At 68.3% G+C, this 27,800-nt stretch overlaps 11 non-coding genes across 11 annotated transcripts; all 11 read left to right on the plus strand.

Annotated features, from left to right (window-relative positions):
* The first annotated feature begins 3,534 nt into the window (after positions 1–3,534).
* LOC141579268 (5S ribosomal RNA) lies at positions 3,535–3,653 on the plus strand. Its single transcript, XR_012510425.1, has one exon. It is a non-coding gene; the product is annotated as a 5S ribosomal RNA (ribosomal RNA).
* Positions 3,654–5,825: 2,172 nt separating this feature from the next.
* LOC141579284 (5S ribosomal RNA) lies at positions 5,826–5,944 on the plus strand. Its single transcript, XR_012510440.1, has one exon. It is a non-coding gene; the product is annotated as a 5S ribosomal RNA (ribosomal RNA).
* Positions 5,945–8,141: 2,197 nt separating this feature from the next.
* Positions 8,142–8,260, plus strand: LOC141579295 (5S ribosomal RNA). Its single transcript, XR_012510451.1, has one exon. It is a non-coding gene; the product is annotated as a 5S ribosomal RNA (ribosomal RNA).
* A 2,182-nt stretch (positions 8,261–10,442) lies between these two features.
* On the plus strand, positions 10,443–10,561 carry LOC141579299 (5S ribosomal RNA). Its single transcript, XR_012510454.1, has one exon. It is a non-coding gene; the product is annotated as a 5S ribosomal RNA (ribosomal RNA).
* A 2,197-nt stretch (positions 10,562–12,758) lies between these two features.
* LOC141579303 (5S ribosomal RNA) lies at positions 12,759–12,877 on the plus strand. Its single transcript, XR_012510457.1, has one exon. It is a non-coding gene; the product is annotated as a 5S ribosomal RNA (ribosomal RNA).
* A 2,192-nt stretch (positions 12,878–15,069) lies between these two features.
* LOC141579269 (5S ribosomal RNA) lies at positions 15,070–15,188 on the plus strand. The gene has a single exon (XR_012510426.1). It is a non-coding gene; the product is annotated as a 5S ribosomal RNA (ribosomal RNA).
* A 2,181-nt stretch (positions 15,189–17,369) lies between these two features.
* LOC141579270 (5S ribosomal RNA) lies at positions 17,370–17,488 on the plus strand. The gene has a single exon (XR_012510427.1). It is a non-coding gene; the product is annotated as a 5S ribosomal RNA (ribosomal RNA).
* A 2,191-nt stretch (positions 17,489–19,679) lies between these two features.
* On the plus strand, positions 19,680–19,798 carry LOC141579273 (5S ribosomal RNA). Its single transcript, XR_012510429.1, has one exon. It is a non-coding gene; the product is annotated as a 5S ribosomal RNA (ribosomal RNA).
* Positions 19,799–21,979: 2,181 nt separating this feature from the next.
* LOC141579276 (5S ribosomal RNA) lies at positions 21,980–22,098 on the plus strand. The gene has a single exon (XR_012510432.1). It is a non-coding gene; the product is annotated as a 5S ribosomal RNA (ribosomal RNA).
* A 2,194-nt stretch (positions 22,099–24,292) lies between these two features.
* Positions 24,293–24,411, plus strand: LOC141579278 (5S ribosomal RNA). Its single transcript, XR_012510434.1, has one exon. It is a non-coding gene; the product is annotated as a 5S ribosomal RNA (ribosomal RNA).
* A 2,185-nt stretch (positions 24,412–26,596) lies between these two features.
* Positions 26,597–26,715, plus strand: LOC141579279 (5S ribosomal RNA). Its single transcript, XR_012510435.1, has one exon. It is a non-coding gene; the product is annotated as a 5S ribosomal RNA (ribosomal RNA).
* The last annotated feature ends 1,085 nt before the right edge of the window (positions 26,716–27,800 follow it).

Below are 27,800 nucleotides of genomic sequence, written 5' to 3' on the forward strand. Positions count from 1 at the left end.
ACCTACTTTGCTGGGTGGATACAGGGGACAGAGTGATGATGTGAACGCAAGAGAACTGGACACAGGGGACATCAGCAGAGCATGAGGAAGAGGTGAGCCCAGGCTGGTCTCAAACCCCTTCAGCTTTTCTCATCTTTAAAGTGGGACAGACTGTTGTGAGGTGACCGGCAGCCTGATTCACAGCCAGACACTGTCCTACATGCCTTAGAAGGAGGGGCTCACTGACACCTCATGGAAATCTATGTGGCAGGGACTGCTGTTATCACCCCTTTCTGCTGATGAGGAAACTGAGGCACAGAAAGGTGAGGTGACTGCCCCAGATTCCAGAGACCAGGCCATCTAGCTCTAGGGTCCGGGTTCATGGTCAGTGCCCACTCTGGGTGTCTCCGACCTCCCTTCACCCTCAACTGGAACCCACAGTTCATGGGGAGCAGTTTCTCCGAGCACTGCTTTCCCAGAAAGCTCAAAGGGTTGGTTGTATTCACTGATGGGCACCCAGGGGCTGGCCACACTGCAAGGCCTCAATCAATGTTTGTTGAACAAATACCTGAATATCTGCATGTACTTGCACGGTGCCCCCCAAATCCTTATCTCCACAGCATGTCTGGCTGCACAGCTGACACTTCCTGTCATCAGGCCTCTGCCAGGGACAGTCGGGGGATGCGAGCTGCTCAGCTAGGGACAGGAGCCTCAGGAGCCCTGTGGCTGCCCCAACCCTCCCCTGGGCTGTCCCAGGCCAACCCACAGGGAGGCCCAGCCAGCTTCCAGGAATAGCAATGAGGTCGCCATCCCTGGGGATGTGGAGTATGTGTTGAGGGGTGTTTCCTGAGGGTGACTCTGCATCTGATGGGCCACTGGGAATCAGACTGCTTTCAACGTCCATTCTAGCCCACACCTCTGCTGGCAGCATGGAGCAGGCCATAAAGGACACAGGCCATGGGGCCAAGGTTATAGCAGGGCCCTGCTCCCTCTCTGTGCCTCAGTGTCCTCATCTGTAACAGAGAACTAGTAACGGCCACAGGAGGGCTCACTGAGACCCTGCTCTGTGGCCTTGGGTGGCCACTGCCCTCTCTGTGCCTCAGCGTCCTTGTCTGTAATAGAGAACTAGTAACATTTTTCTTAGCTCCTTTTCGTCACATTTTCCTGAGTCCCTTTCCATATTGAGCCCACAGCACTCACAGAGCTCACAGATTGGAGAGATAATCAGAGTGAGGTCACAGCCCTGGGGGTCCCAGAGGAGGCCAGATGGGCTGCAGGAGGTGGTGAGAATCTAGAAGGGCTTCATAGAGGAGGTGAGGTCTGAGCTGGGTCTCTAAGGATGAGCTGTCATCTAGCCAGGTCCTGGCACTGAGCAGGACCCAAGCACATGATGAATGAGGGAGTGAATGAATGAATGGGCATCCCACTAACAGAGTGAGGGGGGCAGCCTCCCAGGGCAAGGCAGGAAACAGGAAACCCTGGAGGAACAGAGGGCAGGGCTGCAGTGTGATGCCAGCCTCACCCTTTATGGGCATCTGGCCACCACTGTAGCCTGTTCTCTGGTGGATTGGGGGCCCTCATCTGTCCTCTGCTCTGGGACCTGCTCTTCATTCCCAGCAACACCAACCTGTGTCCCTTCTGTGTCCCCAAGTCACCTGGACCTGACTGGTGGGGGATTGTGAAGAGTGGGTGGATGTGCAGCCCAAGGCAGAAGAGGGAGGGAGAGGATGCTGGGAGACCATAGAGGGGATCACCAGCTGGCAAGCATTAAAGGAGTGGGAAGAGCTGAGCCTCGGGGCTGAAGGATCCCGCTGCTGGTGGCCTCCTTCACGAGGGGACTTCACAGTGAGAAGGCAGTCATGGGGCAAGTGCTGAGCTCAATTTAGGGCACACTGACCTGGAAAAGTTCAGCATGGAGATGTCCAGAGGAGCTGGAGGTAGGGGATGAAGGTGCCACTGCAGTCAACGTCAGAGCTTGAGACCCAGATGAGGTAGGGTGGTGATGCAGGGGAAGGGGCTTGAGGACATCAAGATGTTCACTCACTGTGTCCTCAGGGAGGAGACCATCATGTTCATTCCATAGCCATCTGGTGCCTAACACAGTTGGGCTTAGGGAGGTCACTCAGTAGACAGTTGCTAACTACCCAAATTCCCCGTTACCACATTAAATTCCTGGTGTGGAGCCAGCTGGCACTCTCTGGAGTCATAAACCCACACCCGTGAGATCTCTGTGTGCCTGGAGAACAATGACACCTTACCTCCCATGCCCCACTGCAGGACCCATTGTGTAAAGGCATTTCTGCAAAATACAAAACATCCCTTAATGTGTGTCTACCCTATCAAAACACATCACCTCAGGGGAACAGGCCTCACATCCGGCCCTTATTACAGTGGTAAAGCCTATAGTTTAGAGAAGTCCCTGACAGATCTCACAACCGATCAGGTACCTGTGGACGAACTGATCATGCAGCCCACTTCTCCCTGTGTGCAGCACAAACTCCCCTCATAAAAGAGACGATACGCCCACTGTCGGCACTCATGCAGTCACCTTTTACCTGTGTGGCAAACCCCCCCTTGTCTATAGCACTATCCCTATTAATCTGAACTAAATTCTTTTCAGAATCTTAACACGAATCACCAGCCCATATTTATGCACACAATATTTAAGAAACGCCAGGCAAAAATAAACATATTGGTAACTCAAGTTAATTACTTACAATAGTGAAAATAAGATTTACAAATAAAAGCAAAATACATATTCAAGGAGGGACTAAGAACCCACACAAAACTAAGACTATACACGTGCATAGCAATAGGGACGCAGGGCTTAAAAACTGACAATCTTTGACACAAAAATTATCTTCCCCCACTCCTGAAACACCCATAAGAGTCAGCTAAACTGTTCGATGTGAGTTTACTATATTCCATGAAACATAACACTGCCTTATTTTGTATACATTTAAATATATTCTACAATATTTCTCAGATCTCAATGCAAAGAACTCTCACACTAAGCCAATTGGGATGGGCAGGGATGCCTACAGATACACAACTAAAATACCTGCTATACAGGGTGGGCGGGGTGTGGCGACGGGCCCGGGCTGATGCCTTCCCTCCCGCCGCGACGGAGGTACTGGGTGGGTTTGGGCAAGTTGGTGGAGGCAGGAGGGGCGGCCAAGGTCCGCGCTGGGCTACGCCTAGGCCCGGAGGTGGGTGGGTGGGGCTCAGGGGCCGGCCGGCCGGCGGCCCGGAGGCCCGGAGGCCCGGGTCCGGACGCCTCCGGGGCCACTTGCCCCTGCCAGCGAGCCTGATGCGTGGATCCGAGCTGGGACGGGCCTGGAGAGTCCCGGGGTGGGCGGGAGGCGCTGGGAGGCGGGCGGCAGGCGCGCGGTGCGCTCTGCGCTCTGCGCTGTGTGCGCTGAGTGCAGGGCGCGGTGGCTTGGCTTGGCTTGGCTTGGCTCGGCTCGGCTCGGCTCGGCCCGGCCCGGGCCGGCCGAGGCGGCGGCAGGGAAGGCGCAGCGCGGGCTCTTGAGGCGCCGCGCGGCTCCTGCCGCTGTCTACGGCCATACCACCCTGAACGCGCCCGATCTCGTCTGATCTCGGAAGCTAAGCAGGGTCGGGCCTGGTTAGTACTTGGATGGGAGACCGCCTGGGAATACCGGGTGCTGTAGGCTTTTTTTTTTTTTTTTTTTTTTGGCCTCCTGCCTCCCTCTCCTTTAGCCGCCGCCCCTGTCCCCAAGGCGGCTCCCCGCAGGCCCGAGCACCTCCTGACCCTCCCCCCCACCCCCACGCCACGCCCGCGCAGCCCACGGCCTGCCCCGACCGCGCGGCAGGCAGGCAGGCGGGCGCACAGGCAGCGGCTTCCCTGCCCCTTGGACCTCGCAGCCCCGGCCCCCCACAGCCCCCACAGCCCCCCGGCCCTCCCCTGGGGGGACTGTGAGGCGGGAGGGGCGACGGCCCGACCGCGACTCCGCCGCAGGCCTGGGCTCCCTCGGTCCGTCCTCGTCCTCGTCCTCCTGCCGCCCGCGGCCCGCGAGCCCTCTCGACGTCCAACGGCGCCCAGCCGCCGGCTGCCCGCCCCAAGTCGACGCCAGCGCCCGCCCGCCGAGACCGCCTTCTCTCCACCAGCCTTGGCCTGCTCTCCCCAGGGAAGGAAAGGACGTTCCCGTCCTTCGCCCGGCAGGGCCACGCCCACCGGTCGCCCCTCCGTGTCCCTTGGAACCTGGGCCCCGCCAGAGCCACTTCGTGCGTTGGCCCTCCAGTTCCACGACGCCCCCCTCGGCACACGCCCGTCGCCGCTGCTCTCCAGCAACAGCCACCCAGGCGCACTCAAGCAAGTCCGGGCGCGCCCGGCCCAGAGAGGCCCGGAGTCGGAACCGACGGCCAGAGAGACAGAGAGACGACGGAAAGCAGGACGACGACACGAAAACCCACCCACGGGGACACGCACACTGCCGCCGACACGCTGACCTGCGCACACCCACCGCCGGCGGGACCGTCTCGTCTGTCTGTGCCGGGCCCCCGGCCCGCGGCTCCCGGGGAAGGAACCCGAGCAGCGCGCAGAACGGGACTCCTGAGACGTCGTCTGGGAGTCCTGGGGCCCCGCGGGGGACTGCCAGCCCCAAGGCACCTACCTGCCTCCTGCCCGGGGTGCCGCCCAAGCACCACCACCCTGCCTAGGGGAAGCTCCGTCTTCAGCAGAGGCTCATCTGCGGCTCGGCAAGGTCTGTGACAAGAGCATCTGTCCCGGGTGTGTCTGTCTGCTTCTGGGTCCAGCGTTGCCCCCTCCGTCTCCCTCTCTCCCTCTCTCTGTCAAACTCTTGTCTCTCTGTCAGTCTGTCTCTGGTCTCTTTCTCTGTCTCTGTCTCTGCCTCTGCCTCTGCCTCTGTCACCCCCTCACCCCCCACCCCCTCCCAGAACGCACCCCCGGCGCCGCCTGTCTCTCCACCACTGTGTCTCCTTCCTCTCTTTCTCCCTCTCACCATAGCCTCTCACGTTTGCTCTCACTCTGGCTCTCCTGGAGCAGCTGGCTTATGCTCCCTCTCTTCCCCTCCGTTTGTCTGGGTTGGGGGTGGGGGTGGAGGGGTGTGTGTCTAGATGTGTGTTTTCAGTGTGTGTGTGTGTGTGTGTGTGTGTGTGTGTGTGTGTGTGTGTGTGTCTGTGTGTGTGTGTGTGTGTGTGTGCGCGTGTGCGTGCGTGCGTGCGCGTCTGCGTGGGCCGGCGCGCGCTCCTGTCCGTCCGATCGTCCGTCCTTCGGTCCGTCCCGTCTTTCTCAGCCCTCTCTGCAAGGGGCTGTCTTCTTTCGCCACGGGGGCTGGGCAGGGAGGCCCGCTAACGTCCACCGGCCCGGTGTGGGGTGAAGGGTGGGGCGGGGTGGGGCGTCGGGCCCGGGCTGATGCCTTCCCTCCCGCCGCGACGGAGGTACTGGGTGGGTTTGGGCAAGTTGGTGGAGGCAGGAGGGGCGGCCAAGGTCCGCGCTGGGCTACGCCTAGGCCCGGAGGTGGGTGGGTGGGGCTCAAGGGCCGGCCGGCCGGCGGCCCGGAGGCCCGGAGGCCCGGGTCCGGACGCCTCCGGGGCCACTTGCCCCTGCCAGCGAGCCTGATGCGTGGATCCGAGCTGGGACGGGCCTGGAGAGTCCCGGGGTGGGCGGGAGGCGCTGGGAGGCGGGCGGCAGGCGCGCGGTGCGCTCTGCGCTCTGCGCTGTGTGCGCTGAGTGCAGGGCGCGGTGGCTTGGCTTGGCTTGGCTTGGCTCGGCTCGGCTCGGCTCGGCCCGGCCCGGGCCGGCCGAGGCGGCGGCAGGGAAGGCGCAGCGCGGGCTCTTGAGGCGCCGCGCGGCTCCTGCCGCTGTCTACGGCCATACCACCCTGAACGCGCCCGATCTCGTCTGATCTCGGAAGCTAAGCAGGGTCGGGCCTGGTTAGTACTTGGATGGGAGACCGCCTGGGAATACCGGGTGCTGTAGGCTTTTTTTTTTTTTTTTTTTTTTTTGGCCTCCTGCCTCCCTCTCCTTTAGCCGCCGCCCCTGTCCCCAAGGCGGCTCCCCGCAGGCCCGAGCACCTCCTGACCCTCCCCCCCACCCCCACGCCACGCCCGCGCAGCCCACGGCCTGCCCCGACCGCGCGGCAGGCAGGCAGGCGGGCGCACAGGCAGCGGCTTCCCTGCCCCTTGGACCTCGCAGCCCCGGGCCCCCACAGCCCCCACAGCCCCCCGGCCCTCCCCTGGGGGGACTGTGAGGCGGGAGGGGCGACGGCCCGACCGCGACTCCGCCGCAGGCCTGGGCTCCCTCGGTCCGTCCTCGTCCTCGTCCTCCTGCCGCCCGCGGCCCGCGAGCCCTCTCGACGTCCAACGGCGCCCAGCCGCCGGCTGCCCGCCCCAAGTCGACGCCAGCGCCCGCCCGCCGAGACCGCCTTCTCTCCACCAGCCTTGGCCTGCTCTCCCCAGGGAAGGAAAGGACGTTCCCGTCCTTCGCCCGGCAGGGCCACGCCCACCGGTCGCCCCTCCGTGTCCCTTGGAACCTGGGCCCCGCCAGAGCCACTTCGTGCGTTGGCCCTCCAGTTCCACGACGCCCCCCTCGGCACACGCCCGTCGCCGCTGCTCTCCAGCAACAGCCACCCAGGCGCACTCAAGCAAGTCCGGGCGCGCCCGGCCCAGAGAGGCCCGGAGTCGGAACCGACGGCCAGAGAGACAGAGAGACGACGGAAAGCAGGACGACGACACGAAAACCCACCCACGGGGACACGCACACTGCCGCCGACACGCTGACCTGCGCACACCCACCGCCGGCGGGACCGTCTCGTCTGTCTGTGCCGGGCCCCCGGCCCGCGGCTCCCGGGGAAGGAACCCGAGCAGCGCGCAGAACGGGACTCCTGAGACGTCGTCTGGGAGTCCTGGGGCCCCGCGGGGGACTGCCAGCCCCAAGGCACCTACCTGCCTCCTGCCCGGGGTGCCGCCCAAGCACCACCACCCTGCCTAGGGGAAGCTCCGTCTTCAGCAGAGGCTCATCTGCGGCTCGGCAAGGTCTGTGACAAGAGCATCTGTCCCGGGTGTGTCTGTCTGCTTCTGGGTCCAGCGTTGCCCCCTCCGTCTCCCTCTCTCCCTCTCTCTGTCAAACTCTTGTCTCTCTGTCAGTCTGTCTCTGGTCTCTTTCTCTGTCTCTGTCTCTGCCTCTGCCTCTGCCTCTGTCACCCCCTCACCCCCCACCCCCTCCCAGAACGCACCCCCGGCGCCGCCTGTCTCTCCACCACTGTGTCTCCTTCCTCTCTTTCTCCCTCTCACCATAGCCTCTCACGTTTGCTCTCACTCTGGCTCTCCTGGAGCAGCTGGCTTATGCTCCCTCTCTTCCCCTCCGTTTGTCTGGGTTGGGGGTGGGGGTGGAGGGGTGTGTGTCTAGATGTGTGTTTTCAGTGTGTGTGTGTGTGTCTGTGTGTGTGTGTGTGTGTGTGTGTGTGTGTGTGTGTGTGTCTGTGTGTGTGTGTGTGTGTGTGTGCGCGTGTGCGTGCGTGCGTGCGCGTCTGCGTGGGCCGGCGCGCGCTCCTGTCCGTCCGATCGTCCGTCCTTCGGTCCGTCCCGTCTTTCTCAGCCCTCTCTGCAAGGGGCTGTCTTCTTTCGCCACGGGGGCTGGGCAGGGAGGCCCGCTAACGCCCACCGGCCCGGTGTGGGGTGAAGGGTGGGGCGGGGTGGGGCGTCGGGCCCGGGCTGATGCCTTCCCTCCCGCCGCGACGGAGGTACTGGGTGGGTTTGGGCAAGTTGGTGGAGGCAGGAGGGGCGGCCAAGGTCCGCGCTGGGCTACGCCTAGGCCCGGAGGTGGGTGGGTGGGGCTCAAGGGCCGGCCGGCCGGCGGCCCGGAGGCCCGGAGGCCCGGAGGCCCGGGTCCGGACGCCTCCGGGGCCACTTGCCCCTGCCAGCGAGCCTGATGCGTGGATCCGAGCTGGGACGGGCCTGGAGAGTCCCGGGGTGGGCGGGAGGCGCTGGGAGGCGGGCGGCAGGCGCGCGGTGCGCTCTGCGCTCTGCGCTGTGTGCGCTGAGTGCAGGGCGCGGTGGCTTGGCTTGGCTTGGCTTGGCTCGGCTCGGCTCGGCTCGGCCCGGCCCGGCCCGGGCCGGCCGAGGCGGCGGCAGGGAAGGCGCAGCGCGGGCTCTTGAGGCGCCGCGCGGCTCCTGCCGCTGTCTACGGCCATACCACCCTGAACGCGCCCGATCTCGTCTGATCTCGGAAGCTAAGCAGGGTCGGGCCTGGTTAGTACTTGGATGGGAGACCGCCTGGGAATACCGGGTGCTGTAGGCTTTTTTTTTTTTTTTTTTTTTTTTGGCCTCCTGCCTCCCTCTCCTTTAGCCGCCGCCCCTGTCCCCAAGGCGGCTCCCCGCAGGCCCGAGCACCTCCTGACCCTCCCCCCCACCCCCACGCCACGCCCGCGCAGCCCACGGCCTGCCCCGACCGCGCGGCAGGCAGGCAGGCGGGCGCACAGGCAGCGGCTTCCCTGCCCCTTGGACCTCGCAGCCCCGGCCCCCCACAGCCCCCACAGCCCCCCGGCCCTCCCCTGGGGGGACTGTGAGGCGGGAGGGGCGACGGCCCGACCGCGACTCCGCCGCAGGCCTGGGCTCCCTCGGTCCGTCCTCGTCCTCGTCCTCCTGCCGCCCGCGGCCCGCGAGCCCTCTCGACGTCCAACGGCGCCCAGCCGCCGGCTGCCCGCCCCAAGTCGACGCCAGCGCCCGCCCGCCGAGACCGCCTTCTCTCCACCAGCCTTGGCCTGCTCTCCCCAGGGAAGGAAAGGACGTTCCCGTCCTTCGCCCGGCAGGGCCACGCCCACCGGTCGCCCCTCCGTGTCCCTTGGAACCTGGGCCCCGCCAGAGCCACTTCGTGCGTTGGCCCTCCAGTTCCACGACGCCCCCCTCGGCACACGCCCGTCGCCGCTGCTCTCCAGCAACAGCCACCCAGGCGCACTCAAGCAAGTCCGGGCGCGCCCGGCCCAGAGAGGCCCGGAGTCGGAACCGACGGCCAGAGAGACAGAGAGACGACGGAAAGCAGGACGACGACACGAAAACCCACCCACGGGGACACGCACACTGCCGCCGACACGCTGACCTGCGCACACCCACCGCCGGCGGGACCGTCTCGTCTGTCTGTGCCGGGCCCCCGGCCCGCGGCTCCCGGGGAAGGAACCCGAGCAGCGCGCAGAACGGGACTCCTGAGACGTCGTCTGGGAGTCCTGGGGCCCCGCGGGGGACTGCCAGCCCCAAGGCACCTACCTGCCTCCTGCCCGGGGTGCCGCCCAAGCACCACCACCCTGCCTAGGGGAAGCTCCGTCTTCAGCAGAGGCTCATCTGCGGCTCGGCAAGGTCTGTGACAAGAGCATCTGTCCCGGGTGTGTCTGTCTGCTTCTGGGTCCAGCGTTGCCCCCTCCGTCTCCCTCTCTCCCTCTCTCTGTCAAACTCTTGTCTCTCTGTCAGTCTGTCTCTGGTCTCTTTCTCTGTCTCTGTCTCTGCCTCTGCCTCTGCCTCTGTCACCCCCTCACCCCCCACCCCCTCCCAGAACGCACCCCCGGCGCCGCCTGTCTCTCCACCACTGTGTCTCCTTCCTCTCTTTCTCCCTCTCACCATAGCCTCTCACGTTTGCTCTCACTCTGGCTCTCCTGGAGCAGCTGGCTTATGCTCCCTCTCTTCCCCTCCGTTTGTCTGGGTTGGGGGTGGGGGTGGAGGGGTGTGTGTCTAGATGTGTGTTTTCAGTGTGTGTGTGTGTGTCTGTGTGTGTGTGTGTGTGTGTGTGTGTGTGTGTGTGTCTGTGTGTGTGTGTGTGTGTGTGTGTGCGCGTGTGCGTGCGTGCGTGCGCGTCTGCGTGGGCCGGCGCGCGCTCCTGTCCGTCCGATCGTCCGTCCTTCGGTCCGTCCCGTCTTTCTCAGCCCTCTCTGCAAGGGGCTGTCTTCTTTCGCCACGGGGGCTGGGCAGGGAGGCCCGCTAACGCCCACCGGCCCGGTGTGGGGTGAAGGGTGGGGCGGGGTGGGGCGTCGGGCCCGGGCTGATGCCTTCCCTCCCGCCGCGACGGAGGTACTGGGTGGGTTTGGGCAAGTTGGTGGAGGCAGGAGGGGCGGCCAAGGTCCGCGCTGGGCTACGCCTAGGCCCGGAGGTGGGTGGGTGGGGCTCAAGGGCCGGCCGGCCGGCGGCCCGGAGGCCCGGAGGCCCGGGTCCGGACGCCTCCGGGGCCACTTGCCCCTGCCAGCGAGCCTGATGCGTGGATCCGAGCTGGGACGGGCCTGGAGAGTCCCGGGGTGGGCGGGAGGCGCTGGGAGGCGGGCGGCAGGCGCGCGGTGCGCTCTGCGCTCTGCGCTGTGTGCGCTGAGTGCAGGGCGCGGTGGCTTGGCTTGGCTTGGCTTGGCTCGGCTCGGCTCGGCTCGGCCCGGCCCGGGCCGGCCGAGGCGGCGGCAGGGAAGGCGCAGCGCGGGCTCTTGAGGCGCCGCGCGGCTCCTGCCGCTGTCTACGGCCATACCACCCTGAACGCGCCCGATCTCGTCTGATCTCGGAAGCTAAGCAGGGTCGGGCCTGGTTAGTACTTGGATGGGAGACCGCCTGGGAATACCGGGTGCTGTAGGCTTTTTTTTTTTTTTTTTTTTTTTTTGGCCTCCTGCCTCCCTCTCCTTTAGCCGCCGCCCCTGTCCCCAAGGCGGCTCCCCGCAGGCCCGAGCACCTCCTGACCCTCCCCCCCACCCCCACGCCACGCCCGCGCAGCCCACGGCCTGCCCCGACCGCGCGGCAGGCAGGCAGGCGGGCGCACAGGCAGCGGCTTCCCTGCCCCTTGGACCTCGCAGCCCCGGCCCCCCACAGCCCCCACAGCCCCCCGGCCCTCCCCTGGGGGGACTGTGAGGCGGGAGGGGCGACGGCCCGACCGCGACTCCGCCGCAGGCCTGGGCTCCCTCGGTCCGTCCTCGTCCTCGTCCTCCTGCCGCCCGCGGCCCGCGAGCCCTCTCGACGTCCAACGGCGCCCAGCCGCCGGCTGCCCGCCCCAAGTCGACGCCAGCGCCCGCCCGCCGAGACCGCCTTCTCTCCACCAGCCTTGGCCTGCTCTCCCCAGGGAAGGAAAGGACGTTCCCGTCCTTCGCCCGGCAGGGCCACGCCCACCGGTCGCCCCTCCGTGTCCCTTGGAACCTGGGCCCCGCCAGAGCCACTTCGTGCGTTGGCCCTCCAGTTCCACGACGCCCCCCTCGGCACACGCCCGTCGCCGCTGCTCTCCAGCAACAGCCACCCAGGCGCACTCAAGCAAGTCCGGGCGCGCCCGGCCCAGAGAGGCCCGGAGTCGGAACCGACGGCCAGAGAGACAGAGAGACGACGGAAAGCAGGACGACGACACGAAAACCCACCCACCGGGACACGCACACTGCCGCCGACACGCTGACCTGCGCACACCCACCGCCGGCGGGACCGTCTCGTCTGTCTGTGCCGGGCCCCCGGCCCGCGGCTCCCGGGGAAGGAACCCGAGCAGCGCGCAGAACGGGACTCCTGAGACGTCGTCTGGGAGTCCTGGGGCCCCGCGGGGGACTGCCAGCCCCAAGGCACCTACCTGCCTCCTGCCCGGGGTGCCGCCCAAGCACCACCACCCTGCCTAGGGGAAGCTCCGTCTTCAGCAGAGGCTCATCTGCGGCTCGGCAAGGTCTGTGACAAGAGCATCTGTCCCGGGTGTGTCTGTCTGCTTCTGGGTCCAGCGTTGCCCCCTCCGTCTCCCTCTCTCCCTCTCTCTGTCAAACTCTTGTCTCTCTGTCAGTCTGTCTCTGGTCTCTTTCTCTGTCTCTGTCTCTGCCTCTGCCTCTGCCTCTGTCACCCCCTCACCCCCCACCCCCTCCCAGAACGCACCCCCGGCGCCGCCTGTCTCTCCACCACTGTGTCTCCTTCCTCTCTTTCTCCCTCTCACCATAGCCTCTCACGTTTGCTCTCACTCTGGCTCTCCTGGAGCAGCTGGCTTATGCTCCCTCTCTTCCCCTCCGTTTGTCTGGGTTGGGGGTGGGGGTGGAGGGGTGTGTGTCTAGATGTGTGTTTTCAGTGTGTGTGTGTGTGTCTGTGTGTGTGTGTGTGTGTGTGTGTGTGTGTGTGTGTGTGTGTGTCTGTGTGTGTGTGTGTGTGTGTGTGCGCGTGTGCGTGCGTGCGTGCGCGTCTGCGTGGGCCGGCGCGCGCTCCTGTCCGTCCGATCGTCCGTCCTTCGGTCCGTCCCGTCTTTCTCAGCCCTCTCTGCAAGGGGCTGTCTTCTTTCGCCACGGGGGCTGGGCAGGGAGGCCCGCTAACGCCCACCGGCCCGGTGTGGGGTGAAGGGTGGGGCGGGGTGGGGCGTCGGGCCCGGGCTGATGCCTTCCCTCCCGCCGCGACGGAGGTACTGGGTGGGTTTGGGCAAGTTGGTGGAGGCAGGAGGGGCGGCCAAGGTCCGCGCTGGGCTACGCCTAGGCCCGGAGGTGGGTGGGTGGGGCTCAAGGGCCGGCCGGCCGGCGGCCCGGAGGCCCGGAGGCCCGGAGGCCCGGGTCCGGACGCCTCCGGGGCCACTTGCCCCTGCCAGCGAGCCTGATGCGTGGATCCGAGCTGGGACGGGCCTGGAGAGTCCCGGGGTGGGCGGGAGGCGCTGGGAGGCGGGCGGCAGGCGCGCGGTGCGCTCTGCGCTCTGCGCTGTGTGCGCTGAGTGCAGGGCGCGGTGGCTTGGCTTGGCTTGGCTTGGCTCGGCTCGGCTCGGCTCGGCCCGGCCCGGGCCGGCCGAGGCGGCGGCAGGGAAGGCGCAGCGCGGGCTCTTGAGGCGCCGCGCGGCTCCTGCCGCTGTCTACGGCCATACCACCCTGAACGCGCCCGATCTCGTCTGATCTCGGAAGCTAAGCAGGGTCGGGCCTGGTTAGTACTTGGATGGGAGACCGCCTGGGAATACCGGGTGCTGTAGGCTTTTTTTTTTTTTTTTTTTTTTTTGGCCTCCTGCCTCCCTCTCCTTTAGCCGCCGCCCCTGTCCCCAAGGCGGCTCCCCGCAGGCCCGAGCACCTCCTGACCCTCCCCCCCACCCCCACGCCACGCCCGCGCAGCCCACGGCCTGCCCCGACCGCGCGGCAGGCAGGCAGGCGGGCGCACAGGCAGCGGCTTCCCTGCCCCTTGGACCTCGCAGCCCCGGGCCCCCACAGCCCCCACAGCCCCCCGGCCCTCCCCTGGGGGGACTGTGAGGCGGGAGGGGCGACGGCCCGACCGCGACTCCGCCGCAGGCCTGGGCTCCCTCGGTCCGTCCTCGTCCTCGTCCTCCTGCCGCCCGCGGCCCGCGAGCCCTCTCGACGTCCAACGGCGCCCAGCCGCCGGCTGCCCGCCCCAAGTCGACGCCAGCGCCCGCCCGCCGAGACCGCCTTCTCTCCACCAGCCTTGGCCTGCTCTCCCCAGGGAAGGAAAGGACGTTCCCGTCCTTCGCCCGGCAGGGCCACGCCCACCGGTCGCCCCTCCGTGTCCCTTGGAACCTGGGCCCCGCCAGAGCCACTTCGTGCGTTGGCCCTCCAGTTCCACGACGCCCCCCTCGGCACACGCCCGTCGCCGCTGCTCTCCAGCAACAGCCACCCAGGCGCACTCAAGCAAGTCCGGGCGCGCCCGGCCCAGAGAGGCCCGGAGTCGGAACCGACGGCCAGAGAGACAGAGAGACGACGGAAAGCAGGACGACGACACGAAAACCCACCCACGGGGACACGCACACTGCCGCCGACACGCTGACCTGCGCACACCCACCGCCGGCGGGACCGTCTCGTCTGTCTGTGCCGGGCCCCCGGCCCGCGGCTCCCGGGGAAGGAACCCGAGCAGCGCGCAGAACGGGACTCCTGAGACGTCGTCTGGGAGTCCTGGGGCCCCGCGGGGGACTGCCAGCCCCAAGGCACCTACCTGCCTCCTGCCCGGGGTGCCGCCCAAGCACCACCACCCTGCCTAGGGGAAGCTCCGTCTTCAGCAGAGGCTCATCTGCGGCTCGGCAAGGTCTGTGACAAGAGCATCTGTCCCGGGTGTGTCTGTCTGCTTCTGGGTCCAGCGTTGCCCCCTCCGTCTCCCTCTCTCCCTCTCTCTGTCAAACTCTTGTCTCTCTGTCAGTCTGTCTCTGGTCTCTTTCTCTGTCTCTGTCTCTGCCTCTGCCTCTGCCTCTGTCACCCCCTCACCCCCCACCCCCTCCCAGAACGCACCCCCGGCGCCGCCTGTCTCTCCACCACTGTGTCTCCTTCCTCTCTTTCTCCCTCTCACCATAGCCTCTCACGTTTGCTCTCACTCTGGCTCTCCTGGAGCAGCTGGCTTATGCTCCCTCTCTTCCCCTCCGTTTGTCTGGGTTGGGGGTGGGGGTGGAGGGGTGTGTGTCTAGATGTGTGTTTTCAGTGTGTGTGTGTGTGTCTGTGTGTGTGTGTGTGTGTGTGTGTGTGTGTGTGTGTGTGTCTGTGTGTGTGTGTGTGTGTGTGCGCGCGTGTGCGTGCGTGCGTGCGCGTCTGCGTGGGCCGGCGCGCGCTCCTGTCCGTCCGATCGTCCGTCCTTCGGTCCGTCCCGTCTTTCTCAGCCCTCTCTGCAAGGGGCTGTCTTCTTTCGCCACGGGGGCTGGGCAGGGAGGCCCGCTAACGCCCACCGGCCCGGTGTGGGGTGAAGGGTGGGGCGGGGTGGGGCGTCGGGCCCGGGCTGATGCCTTCCCTCCCGCCGCGACGGAGGTACTGGGTGGGTTTGGGCAAGTTGGTGGAGGCAGGAGGGGCGGCCAAGGTCCGCGCTGGGCTACGCCTAGGCCCGGAGGTGGGTGGGTGGGGCTCAAGGGCCGGCCGGCCGGCGGCCCGGAGGCCCGGAGGCCCGGAGGCCCGGGTCCGGACGCCTCCGGGGCCACTTGCCCCTGCCAGCGAGCCTGATGCGTGGATCCGAGCTGGGACGGGCCTGGAGAGTCCCGGGGTGGGCGGGAGGCGCTGGGAGGCGGGCGGCAGGCGCGCGGTGCGCTCTGCGCTCTGCGCTGTGTGCGCTGAGTGCAGGGCGCGGTGGCTTGGCTTGGCTTGGCTTGGCTCGGCTCGGCTCGGCTCGGCCCGGCCCGGGCCGGCCGAGGCGGCGGCAGGGAAGGCGCAGCGCGGGCTCTTGAGGCGCCGCGCGGCTCCTGCCGCTGTCTACGGCCATACCACCCTGAACGCGCCCGATCTCGTCTGATCTCGGAAGCTAAGCAGGGTCGGGCCTGGTTAGTACTTGGATGGGAGACCGCCTGGGAATACCGGGTGCTGTAGGCTTTTTTTTTTTTTTTTTTTTTTTGGCCTCCTGCCTCCCTCTCCTTTAGCCGCCGCCCCTGTCCCCAAGGCGGCTCCCCGCAGGCCCGAGCACCTCCTGACCCTCCCCCCCACCCCCACGCCACGCCCGCGCAGCCCACGGCCTGCCCCGACCGCGCGGCAGGCAGGCAGGCGGGCGCACAGGCAGCGGCTTCCCTGCCCCTTGGACCTCGCAGCCCCGGCCCCCCACAGCCCCCACAGCCCCCCGGCCCTCCCCTGGGGGGACTGTGAGGCGGGAGGGGCGACGGCCCGACCGCGACTCCGCCGCAGGCCTGGGCTCCCTCGGTCCGTCCTCGTCCTCGTCCTCCTGCCGCCCGCGGCCCGCGAGCCCTCTCGACGTCCAACGGCGCCCAGCCGCCGGCTGCCCGCCCCAAGTCGACGCCAGCGCCCGCCCGCCGAGACCGCCTTCTCTCCACCAGCCTTGGCCTGCTCTCCCCAGGGAAGGAAAGGACGTTCCCGTCCTTCGCCCGGCAGGGCCACGCCCACCGGTCGCCCCTCCGTGTCCCTTGGAACCTGGGCCCCGCCAGAGCCACTTCGTGCGTTGGCCCTCCAGTTCCACGACGCCCCCCTCGGCACACGCCCGTCGCCGCTGCTCTCCAGCAACAGCCACCCAGGCGCACTCAAGCAAGTCCGGGCGCGCCCGGCCCAGAGAGGCCCGGAGTCGGAACCGACGGCCAGAGAGACAGAGAGACGACGGAAAGCAGGACGACGACACGAAAACCCACCCACCGGGACACGCACACTGCCGCCGACACGCTGACCTGCGCACACCCACCGCCGGCGGGACCGTCTCGTCTGTCTGTGCCGGGCCCCCGGCCCGCGGCTCCCGGGGAAGGAACCCGAGCAGCGCGCAGAACGGGACTCCTGAGACGTCGTCTGGGAGTCCTGGGGCCCCGCGGGGGACTGCCAGCCCCAAGGCACCTACCTGCCTCCTGCCCGGGGTGCCGCCCAAGCACCACCACCCTGCCTAGGGGAAGCTCCGTCTTCAGCAGAGGCTCATCTGCGGCTCGGCAAGGTCTGTGACAAGAGCATCTGTCCCGGGTGTGTCTGTCTGCTTCTGGGTCCAGCGTTGCCCCCTCCGTCTCCCTCTCTCCCTCTCTCTGTCAAACTCTTGTCTCTCTGTCAGTCTGTCTCTGGTCTCTTTCTCTGTCTCTGTCTCTGCCTCTGCCTCTGCCTCTGTCACCCCCTCACCCCCCACCCCCTCCCAGAACGCACCCCCGGCGCCGCCTGTCTCTCCACCACTGTGTCTCCTTCCTCTCTTTCTCCCTCTCACCATAGCCTCTCACGTTTGCTCTCACTCTGGCTCTCCTGGAGCAGCTGGCTTATGCTCCCTCTCTTCCCCTCCGTTTGTCTGGGTTGGGGGTGGGGGTGGAGGGGTGTGTGTCTAGATGTGTGTTTTCAGTGTGTGTGTGTGTGTCTGTGTGTGTGTGTGTGTGTGTGTGTGTGTGTGTGTGTCTGTGTGTGTGTGTGTGTGTGTGTGTGCGCGTGTGCGTGCGTGCGTGCGCGTCTGCGTGGGCCGGCGCGCGCTCCTGTCCGTCCGATCGTCCGTCCTTCGGTCCGTCCCGTCTTTCTCAGCCCTCTCTGCAAGGGGCTGTCTTCTTTCGCCACGGGGGCTGGGCAGGGAGGCCCGCTAACGCCCACCGGCCCGGTGTGGGGTGAAGGGTGGGGCGGGGTGGGGCGTCGGGCCCGGGCTGATGCCTTCCCTCCCGCCGCGACGGAGGTACTGGGTGGGTTTGGGCAAGTTGGTGGAGGCAGGAGGGGCGGCCAAGGTCCGCGCTGGGCTACGCCTAGGCCCGGAGGTGGGTGGGTGGGGCTCAAGGGCCGGCCGGCCGGCGGCCCGGAGGCCCGGAGGCCCGGGTCCGGACGCCTCCGGGGCCACTTGCCCCTGCCAGCGAGCCTGATGCGTGGATCCGAGCTGGGACGGGCCTGGAGAGTCCCGGGGTGGGCGGGAGGCGCTGGGAGGCGGGCGGCAGGCGCGCGGTGCGCTCTGCGCTCTGCGCTGTGTGCGCTGAGTGCAGGGCGCGGTGGCTTGGCTTGGCTTGGCTTGGCTCGGCTCGGCTCGGCTCGGCCCGGCCCGGGCCGGCCGAGGCGGCGGCAGGGAAGGCGCAGCGCGGGCTCTTGAGGCGCCGCGCGGCTCCTGCCGCTGTCTACGGCCATACCACCCTGAACGCGCCCGATCTCGTCTGATCTCGGAAGCTAAGCAGGGTCGGGCCTGGTTAGTACTTGGATGGGAGACCGCCTGGGAATACCGGGTGCTGTAGGCTTTTTTTTTTTTTTTTTTTTTTTGGCCTCCTGCCTCCCTCTCCTTTAGCCGCCGCCCCTGTCCCCAAGGCGGCTCCCCGCAGGCCCGAGCACCTCCTGACCCTCCCCCCCACCCCCACGCCACGCCCGCGCAGCCCACGGCCTGCCCCGACCGCGCGGCAGGCAGGCAGGCGGGCGCACAGGCAGCGGCTTCCCTGCCCCTTGGACCTCGCAGCCCCGGGCCCCCACAGCCCCCACAGCCCCCCGGCCCTCCCCTGGGGGGACTGTGAGGCGGGAGGGGCGACGGCCCGACCGCGACTCCGCCGCAGGCCTGGGCTCCCTCGGTCCGTCCTCGTCCTCGTCCTCCTGCCGCCCGCGGCCCGCGAGCCCTCTCGACGTCCAACGGCGCCCAGCCGCCGGCTGCCCGCCCCAAGTCGACGCCAGCGCCCGCCCGCCGAGACCGCCTTCTCTCCACCAGCCTTGGCCTGCTCTCCCCAGGGAAGGAAAGGACGTTCCCGTCCTTCGCCCGGCAGGGCCACGCCCACCGGTCGCCCCTCCGTGTCCCTTGGAACCTGGGCCCCGCCAGAGCCACTTCGTGCGTTGGCCCTCCAGTTCCACGACGCCCCCCTCGGCACACGCCCGTCGCCGCTGCTCTCCAGCAACAGCCACCCAGGCGCACTCAAGCAAGTCCGGGCGCGCCCGGCCCAGAGAGGCCCGGAGTCGGAACCGACGGCCAGAGAGACAGAGAGACGACGGAAAGCAGGACGACGACACGAAAACCCACCCACGGGGACACGCACACTGCCGCCGACACGCTGACCTGCGCACACCCACCGCCGGCGGGACCGTCTCGTCTGTCTGTGCCGGGCCCCCGGCCCGCGGCTCCCGGGGAAGGAACCCGAGCAGCGCGCAGAACGGGACTCCTGAGACGTCGTCTGGGAGTCCTGGGGCCCCGCGGGGGACTGCCAGCCCCAAGGCACCTACCTGCCTCCTGCCCGGGGTGCCGCCCAAGCACCACCACCCTGCCTAGGGGAAGCTCCGTCTTCAGCAGAGGCTCATCTGCGGCTCGGCAAGGTCTGTGACAAGAGCATCTGTCCCGGGTGTGTCTGTCTGCTTCTGGGTCCAGCGTTGCCCCCTCCGTCTCCCTCTCTCCCTCTCTCTGTCAAACTCTTGTCTCTCTGTCAGTCTGTCTCTGGTCTCTTTCTCTGTCTCTGTCTCTGCCTCTGCCTCTGCCTCTGTCACCCCCTCACCCCCCACCCCCTCCCAGAACGCACCCCCGGCGCCGCCTGTCTCTCCACCACTGTGTCTCCTTCCTCTCTTTCTCCCTCTCACCATAGCCTCTCACGTTTGCTCTCACTCTGGCTCTCCTGGAGCAGCTGGCTTATGCTCCCTCTCTTCCCCTCCGTTTGTCTGGGTTGGGGGTGGGGGTGGAGGGGTGTGTGTCTAGATGTGTGTTTTCAGTGTGTGTGTGTGTGTCTGTGTGTGTGTGTGTGTGTGTGTGTGTGTGTGTGTGTGTGTCTGTGTGTGTGTGTGTGTGTGTGCGCGCGTGTGCGTGCGTGCGTGCGCGTCTGCGTGGGCCGGCGCGCGCTCCTGTCCGTCCGATCGTCCGTCCTTCGGTCCGTCCCGTCTTTCTCAGCCCTCTCTGCAAGGGGCTGTCTTCTTTCGCCACGGGGGCTGGGCAGGGAGGCCCGCTAACGCCCACCGGCCCGGTGTGGGGTGAAGGGTGGGGCGGGGTGGGGCGTCGGGCCCGGGCTGATGCCTTCCCTCCCGCCGCGACGGAGGTACTGGGTGGGTTTGGGCAAGTTGGTGGAGGCAGGAGGGGCGGCCAAGGTCCGCGCTGGGCTACGCCTAGGCCCGGAGGTGGGTGGGTGGGGCTCAAGGGCCGGCCGGCCGGCGGCCCGGAGGCCCGGAGGCCCGGAGGCCCGGGTCCGGACGCCTCCGGGGCCACTTGCCCCTGCCAGCGAGCCTGATGCGTGGATCCGAGCTGGGACGGGCCTGGAGAGTCCCGGGGTGGGCGGGAGGCGCTGGGAGGCGGGCGGCAGGCGCGCGGTGCGCTCTGCGCTCTGCGCTGTGTGCGCTGAGTGCAGGGCGCGGTGGCTTGGCTTGGCTTGGCTTGGCTCGGCTCGGCTCGGCTCGGCCCGGCCCGGGCCGGCCGAGGCGGCGGCAGGGAAGGCGCAGCGCGGGCTCTTGAGGCGCCGCGCGGCTCCTGCCGCTGTCTACGGCCATACCACCCTGAACGCGCCCGATCTCGTCTGATCTCGGAAGCTAAGCAGGGTCGGGCCTGGTTAGTACTTGGATGGGAGACCGCCTGGGAATACCGGGTGCTGTAGGCTTTTTTTTTTTTTTTTTTTTTTTGGCCTCCTGCCTCCCTCTCCTTTAGCCGCCGCCCCTGTCCCCAAGGCGGCTCCCCGCAGGCCCGAGCACCTCCTGACCCTCCCCCCCACCCCCACGCCACGCCCGCGCAGCCCACGGCCTGCCCCGACCGCGCGGCAGGCAGGCAGGCGGGCGCACAGGCAGCGGCTTCCCTGCCCCTTGGACCTCGCAGCCCCGGCCCCCCACAGCCCCCACAGCCCCCCGGCCCTCCCCTGGGGGGACTGTGAGGCGGGAGGGGCGACGGCCCGACCGCGACTCCGCCGCAGGCCTGGGCTCCCTCGGTCCGTCCTCGTCCTCGTCCTCCTGCCGCCCGCGGCCCGCGAGCCCTCTCGACGTCCAACGGCGCCCAGCCGCCGGCTGCCCGCCCCAAGTCGACGCCAGCGCCCGCCCGCCGAGACCGCCTTCTCTCCACCAGCCTTGGCCTGCTCTCCCCAGGGAAGGAAAGGACGTTCCCGTCCTTCGCCCGGCAGGGCCACGCCCACCGGTCGCCCCTCCGTGTCCCTTGGAACCTGGGCCCCGCCAGAGCCACTTCGTGCGTTGGCCCTCCAGTTCCACGACGCCCCCCTCGGCACACGCCCGTCGCCGCTGCTCTCCAGCAACAGCCACCCAGGCGCACTCAAGCAAGTCCGGGCGCGCCCGGCCCAGAGAGGCCCGGAGTCGGAACCGACGGCCAGAGAGACAGAGAGACGACGGAAAGCAGGACGACGACACGAAAACCCACCCACCGGGACACGCACACTGCCGCCGACACGCTGACCTGCGCACACCCACCGCCGGCGGGACCGTCTCGTCTGTCTGTGCCGGGCCCCCGGCCCGCGGCTCCCGGGGAAGGAACCCGAGCAGCGCGCAGAACGGGACTCCTGAGACGTCGTCTGGGAGTCCTGGGGCCCCGCGGGGGACTGCCAGCCCCAAGGCACCTACCTGCCTCCTGCCCGGGGTGCCGCCCAAGCACCACCACCCTGCCTAGGGGAAGCTCCGTCTTCAGCAGAGGCTCATCTGCGGCTCGGCAAGGTCTGTGACAAGAGCATCTGTCCCGGGTGTGTCTGTCTGCTTCTGGGTCCAGCGTTGCCCCCTCCGTCTCCCTCTCTCCCTCTCTCTGTCAAACTCTTGTCTCTCTGTCAGTCTGTCTCTGGTCTCTTTCTCTGTCTCTGTCTCTGCCTCTGCCTCTGCCTCTGTCACCCCCTCACCCCCCACCCCCTCCCAGAACGCACCCCCGGCGCCGCCTGTCTCTCCACCACTGTGTCTCCTTCCTCTCTTTCTCCCTCTCACCATAGCCTCTCACGTTTGCTCTCACTCTGGCTCTCCTGGAGCAGCTGGCTTATGCTCCCTCTCTTCCCCTCCGTTTGTCTGGGTTGGGGGTGGGGGTGGAGGGGTGTGTGTCTAGATGTGTGTTTTCAGTGTGTGTGTGTGTGTCTGTGTGTGTGTGTGTGTGTGTGTGTGTGTGTGTGTGTCTGTGTGTGTGTGTGTGTGTGTGTGTGCGCGTGTGCGTGCGTGCGTGCGCGTCTGCGTGGGCCGGCGCGCGCTCCTGTCCGTCCGATCGTCCGTCCTTCGGTCCGTCCCGTCTTTCTCAGCCCTCTCTGCAAGGGGCTGTCTTCTTTCGCCACGGGGGCTGGGCAGGGAGGCCCGCTAACGCCCACCGGCCCGGTGTGGGGTGAAGGGTGGGGCGGGGTGGGGCGTCGGGCCCGGGCTGATGCCTTCCCTCCCGCCGCGACGGAGGTACTGGGTGGGTTTGGGCAAGTTGGTGGAGGCAGGAGGGGCGGCCAAGGTCCGCGCTGGGCTACGCCTAGGCCCGGAGGTGGGTGGGTGGGGCTCAAGGGCCGGCCGGCCGGCGGCCCGGAGGCCCGGAGGCCCGGGTCCGGACGCCTCCGGGGCCACTTGCCCCTGCCAGCGAGCCTGATGCGTGGATCCGAGCTGGGACGGGCCTGGAGAGTCCCGGGGTGGGCGGGAGGCGCTGGGAGGCGGGCGGCAGGCGCGCGGTGCGCTCTGCGCTCTGCGCTGTGTGCGCTGAGTGCAGGGCGCGGTGGCTTGGCTTGGCTTGGCTTGGCTCGGCTCGGCTCGGCTCGGCCCGGCCCGGGCCGGCCGAGGCGGCGGCAGGGAAGGCGCAGCGCGGGCTCTTGAGGCGCCGCGCGGCTCCTGCCGCTGTCTACGGCCATACCACCCTGAACGCGCCCGATCTCGTCTGATCTCGGAAGCTAAGCAGGGTCGGGCCTGGTTAGTACTTGGATGGGAGACCGCCTGGGAATACCGGGTGCTGTAGGCTTTTTTTTTTTTTTTTTTTTTTTTGGCCTCCTGCCTCCCTCTCCTTTAGCCGCCGCCCCTGTCCCCAAGGCGGCTCCCCGCAGGCCCGAGCACCTCCTGACCCTCCCCCCCACCCCCACGCCACGCCCGCGCAGCCCACGGCCTGCCCCGACCGCGCGGCAGGCAGGCAGGCGGGCGCACAGGCAGCGGCTTCCCTGCCCCTTGGACCTCGCAGCCCCGGCCCCCCACAGCCCCCACAGCCCCCCGGCCCTCCCCTGGGGGGACTGTGAGGCGGGAGGGGCGACGGCCCGACCGCGACTCCGCCGCAGGCCTGGGCTCCCTCGGTCCGTCCTCGTCCTCGTCCTCCTGCCGCCCGCGGCCCGCGAGCCCTCTCGACGTCCAACGGCGCCCAGCCGCCGGCTGCCCGCCCCAAGTCGACGCCAGCGCCCGCCCGCCGAGACCGCCTTCTCTCCACCAGCCTTGGCCTGCTCTCCCCAGGGAAGGAAAGGACGTTCCCGTCCTTCGCCCGGCAGGGCCACGCCCACCGGTCGCCCCTCCGTGTCCCTTGGAACCTGGGCCCCGCCAGAGCCACTTCGTGCGTTGGCCCTCCAGTTCCACGACGCCCCCCTCGGCACACGCCCGTCGCCGCTGCTCTCCAGCAACAGCCACCCAGGCGCACTCAAGCAAGTCCGGGCGCGCCCGGCCCAGAGAGGCCCGGAGTCGGAACCGACGGCCAGAGAGACAGAGAGACGACGGAAAGCAGGACGACGACACGAAAACCCACCCACCGGGACACGCACACTGCCGCCGACACGCTGACCTGCGCACACCCACCGCCGGCGGGACCGTCTCGTCTGTCTGTGCCGGGCCCCCGGCCCGCGGCTCCCGGGGAAGGAACCCGAGCAGCGCGCAGAACGGGACTCCTGAGACGTCGTCTGGGAGTCCTGGGGCCCCGCGGGGGACTGCCAGCCCCAAGGCACCTACCTGCCTCCTGCCCGGGGTGCCGCCCAAGCACCACCACCCTGCCTAGGGGAAGCTCCGTCTTCAGCAGAGGCTCATCTGCGGCTCGGCAAGGTCTGTGACAAGAGCATCTGTCCCGGGTGTGTCTGTCTGCTTCTGGGTCCAGCGTTGCCCCCTCCGTCTCCCTCTCTCCCTCTCTCTGTCAAACTCTTGTCTCTCTGTCAGTCTGTCTCTGGTCTCTTTCTCTGTCTCTGTCTCTGCCTCTGCCTCTGCCTCTGTCACCCCCTCACCCCCCACCCCCTCCCAGAACGCACCCCCGGCGCCGCCTGTCTCTCCACCACTGTGTCTCCTTCCTCTCTTTCTCCCTCTCACCATAGCCTCTCACGTTTGCTCTCACTCTGGCTCTCCTGGAGCAGCTGGCTTATGCTCCCTCTCTTCCCCTCCGTTTGTCTGGGTTGGGGGTGGGGGTGGAGGGGTGTGTGTCTAGATGTGTGTTTTCAGTGTGTGTGTGTGTGTCTGTGTGTGTGTGTGTGTGTGTGTGTGTGTGTGTGTGTGTGTCTGTGTGTGTGTGTGTGTGTGTGTGTGCGCGTGTGCGTGCGTGCGTGCGCGTCTGCGTGGGCCGGCGCGCGCTCCTGTCCGTCCGATCGTCCGTCCTTCGGTCCGTCCCGTCTTTCTCAGCCCTCTCTGCAAGGGGCTGTCTTCTTTCGCCACGGGGGCTGGGCAGGGAGGCCCGCTAACGCCCACCGGCCCGGTGTGGGGTGAAGGGTGGGGCGGGGTGGGGCGTCGGGCCCGGGCTGATGCCTTCCCTCCCGCCGCGACGGAGGTACTGGGTGGGTTTGGGCAAGTTGGTGGAGGCAGGAGGGGCGGCCAAGGTCCGCGCTGGGCTACGCCTAGGCCCGGAGGTGGGTGGGTGGGGCTCAAGGGCCGGCCGGCCGGCGGCCCGGAGGCCCGGAGGCCCGGAGGCCCGGGTCCGGACGCCTCCGGGGCCACTTGCCCCTGCCAGCGAGCCTGATGCGTGGATCCGAGCTGGGACGGGCCTGGAGAGTCCCGGGGTGGGCGGGAGGCGCTGGGAGGCGGGCGGCAGGCGCGCGGTGCGCTCTGCGCTCTGCGCTGTGTGCGCTGAGTGCAGGGCGCGGTGGCTTGGCTTGGCTTGGCTTGGCTCGGCTCGGCTCGGCTCGGCCCGGCCCGGGCCGGCCGAGGCGGCGGCAGGGAAGGCGCAGCGCGGGCTCTTGAGGCGCCGCGCGGCTCCTGCCGCTGTCTACGGCCATACCACCCTGAACGCGCCCGATCTCGTCTGATCTCGGAAGCTAAGCAGGGTCGGGCCTGGTTAGTACTTGGATGGGAGACCGCCTGGGAATACCGGGTGCTGTAGGCTTTTTTTTTTTTTTTTTTTTTTTGGCCTCCTGCCTCCCTCTCCTTTAGCCGCCGCCCCTGTCCCCAAGGCGGCTCCCCGCAGGCCCGAGCACCTCCTGACCCTCCCCCCCACCCCCACGCCACGCCCGCGCAGCCCACGGCCTGCCCCGACCGCGCGGCAGGCAGGCAGGCGGGCGCACAGGCAGCGGCTTCCCTGCCCCTTGGACCTCGCAGCCCCGGCCCCCCACAGCCCCCACAGCCCCCCGGCCCTCCCCTGGGGGGACTGTGAGGCGGGAGGGGCGACGGCCCGACCGCGACTCCGCCGCAGGCCTGGGCTCCCTCGGTCCGTCCTCGTCCTCGTCCTCCTGCCGCCCGCGGCCCGCGAGCCCTCTCGACGTCCAACGGCGCCCAGCCGCCGGCTGCCCGCCCCAAGTCGACGCCAGCGCCCGCCCGCCGAGACCGCCTTCTCTCCACCAGCCTTGGCCTGCTCTCCCCAGGGAAGGAAAGGACGTTCCCGTCCTTCGCCCGGCAGGGCCACGCCCACCGGTCGCCCCTCCGTGTCCCTTGGAACCTGGGCCCCGCCAGAGCCACTTCGTGCGTTGGCCCTCCAGTTCCACGACGCCCCCCTCGGCACACGCCCGTCGCCGCTGCTCTCCAGCAACAGCCAGCCAGGCGCACTCAAGCAAGTCCGGGCGCGCCCGGCCCAGAGAGGCCCGGAGTCGGAACCGACGGCCAGAGAGACAGAGAGACGACGGAAAGCAGGACGACGACACGAAAACCCACCCACCGGGACACGCACACTGCCGCCGACACGCTGACCTGCGCACACCCACCGCCGGCGGGACCGTCTCGTCTGTCTGTGCCGGGCCCCCGGCCCGCGGCTCCCGGGGAAGGAACCCGAGCAGCGCGCAGAACGGGACTCCTGAGACGTCGTCTGGGAGTCCTGGGGCCCCGCGGGGGACTGCCAGCCCCAAGGCACCTACCTGCCTCCTGCCCGGGGTGCCGCCCAAGCACCACCACCCTGCCTAGGGGAAGCTCCGTCTTCAGCAGAGGCTCATCTGCGGCTCGGCAAGGTCTGTGACAAGAGCATCTGTCCCGGGTGTGTCTGTCTGCTTCTGGGTCCAGCGTTGCCCCCTCCGTCTCCCTCTCTCCCTCTCTCTGTCAAACTCTTGTCTCTCTGTCAGTCTGTCTCTGGTCTCTTTCTCTGTCTCTGTCTCTGCCTCTGCCTCTGCCTCTGTCACCCCCTCACCCCCCACCCCCTCCCAGAACGCACCCCCGGCGCCGCCTGTCTCTCCACCACTGTGTCTCCTTCCTCTCTTTCTCCCTCTCACCATAGCCTCTCACGTTTGCTCTCACTCTGGCTCTCCTGGAGCAGCTGGCTTATGCTCCCTCTCTTCCCCTCCGTTTGTCTGGGTTGGGGGTGGGGGTGGAGGGGTGTGTGTCTAGATGTGTGTTTTCAGTGTGTGTGTGTGTGTCTGTGTGTGTGTGTGTGTGTGTGTGTGTGTGTGTGTGTGTGTCTGTGTGTGTGTGTGTGTGTGTGTGTGCGCGTGTGCGTGCGTGCGTGCGCGTCTGCGTGGGCCGGCGCGCGCTCCTGTCCGTCCGATCGTCCGTCCTTCGGTCCGTCCCGTCTTTCTCAGCCCTCTCTGCAAGGGGCTGTCTTCTTTCGCCACGGGGGCTGGGCAGGGAGGCCCGCTAACGCCCACCGGCCCGGTGTGGGGTGAAGGGTGGGGCGGGGTGGGGCGTCGGGCCCGGGCTGATGCCTTCCCTCCCGCCGCGACGGAGGTACTGGGTGGGTTTGGGCAAGTTGGTGGAGGCAGGAGGGGCGGCCAAGGTCCGCGCTGGGCTACGCCTAGGCCCGGAGGTGGGTGGGTGGGGCTCAAGGGCCGGCCGGCCGGCGGCCCGGAGGCCCGGAGGCCCGGGTCCGGACGCCTCCGGGGCCACTTGCCCCTGCCAGCGAGCCTGATGCGTGGATCCGAGCTGGGACGGGCCTGGAGAGTCCCGGGGTGGGCGGGAGGCGCTGGGAGGCGGGCGGCAGGCGCGCGGTGCGCTCTGCGCTCTGCGCTGTGTGCGCTGAGTGCAGGGCGCGGTGGCTTGGCTTGGCTTGGCTTGGCTCGGCTCGGCTCGGCTCGGCCCGGCCCGGGCCGGCCGAGGCGGCGGCAGGGAAGGCGCAGCGCGGGCTCTTGAGGCGCCGCGCGGCTCCTGCCGCTGTCTACGGCCATACCACCCTGAACGCGCCCGATCTCGTCTGATCTCGGAAGCTAAGCAGGGTCGGGCCTGGTTAGTACTTGGATGGGAGACCGCCTGGGAATACCGGGTGCTGTAGGCTTTTTTTTTTTTTTTTTTTTTTTTGGCCTCCTGCCTCCCTCTCCTTTAGCCGCCGCCCCTGTCCCCAAGGCGGCTCCCCGCAGGCCCGAGCACCTCCTGACCCTCCCCCCCACCCCCACGCCACGCCCGCGCAGCCCACGGCCTGCCCCGACCGCGCGGCAGGCAGGCAGGCGGGCGCACAGGCAGCGGCTTCCCTGCCCCTTGGACCTCGCAGCCCCGGCCCCCCACAGCCCCCACAGCCCCCCGGCCCTCCCCTGGGGGGACTGTGAGGCGGGAGGGGCGACGGCCCGACCGCGACTCCGCCGCAGGCCTGGGCTCCCTCGGTCCGTCCTCGTCCTCGTCCTCCTGCCGCCCGCGGCCCGCGAGCCCTCTCGACGTCCAACGGCGCCCAGCCGCCGGCTGCCCGCCCCAAGTCGACGCCAGCGCCCGCCCGCCGAGACCGCCTTCTCTCCACCAGCCTTGGCCTGCTCTCCCCAGGGAAGGAAAGGACGTTCCCGTCCTTCGCCCGGCAGGGCCACGCCCACCGGTCGCCCCTCCGTGTCCCTTGGAACCTGGGCCCCGCCAGAGCCACTTCGTGCGTTGGCCCTCCAGTTCCACGACGCCCCCCTCGGCACACGCCCGTCGCCGCTGCTCTCCAGCAACAGCCAGCCAGGCGCACTCAAGCAAGTCCGGGCGCGCCCGGCCCAGAGAGGCCCGGAGTCGGAACCGACGGCCAGAGAGACAGAGAGACGACGGAAAGCAGGACGACGACACGAAAACCCACCCACCGGGACACGCACACTGCCGCCGACACGCTGACCTGCGCACACCCACCGCCGGCGGGACCGTCTCGTCTGTCTGTGCCGGGCCCCCGGCCCGCGGCTCCCGGGGAAGGAACCCGAGCAGCGCGCAGAACGGGACTCCTGAGACGTCGTCTGGGAGTCCTGGGGCCCCGCGGGGGACTGCCAGCCCCAAGGCACCTACCTGCCTCCTGCCCGGGGTGCCGCCCAAGCACCACCACCCTGCCTAGGGGAAGCTCCGTCTTCAGCAGAGGCTCATCTGCGGCTCGGCAAGGTCTGTGACAAGAGCATCTGTCCCGGGTGTGTC

The sequence above is a fragment of the Camelus bactrianus genome, chromosome 11 (assembly GCF_048773025.1).
Source record: "Camelus bactrianus isolate YW-2024 breed Bactrian camel chromosome 11, ASM4877302v1, whole genome shotgun sequence".
Lineage (NCBI taxonomy): Eukaryota > Metazoa > Chordata > Mammalia > Artiodactyla > Camelidae > Camelus > Camelus bactrianus.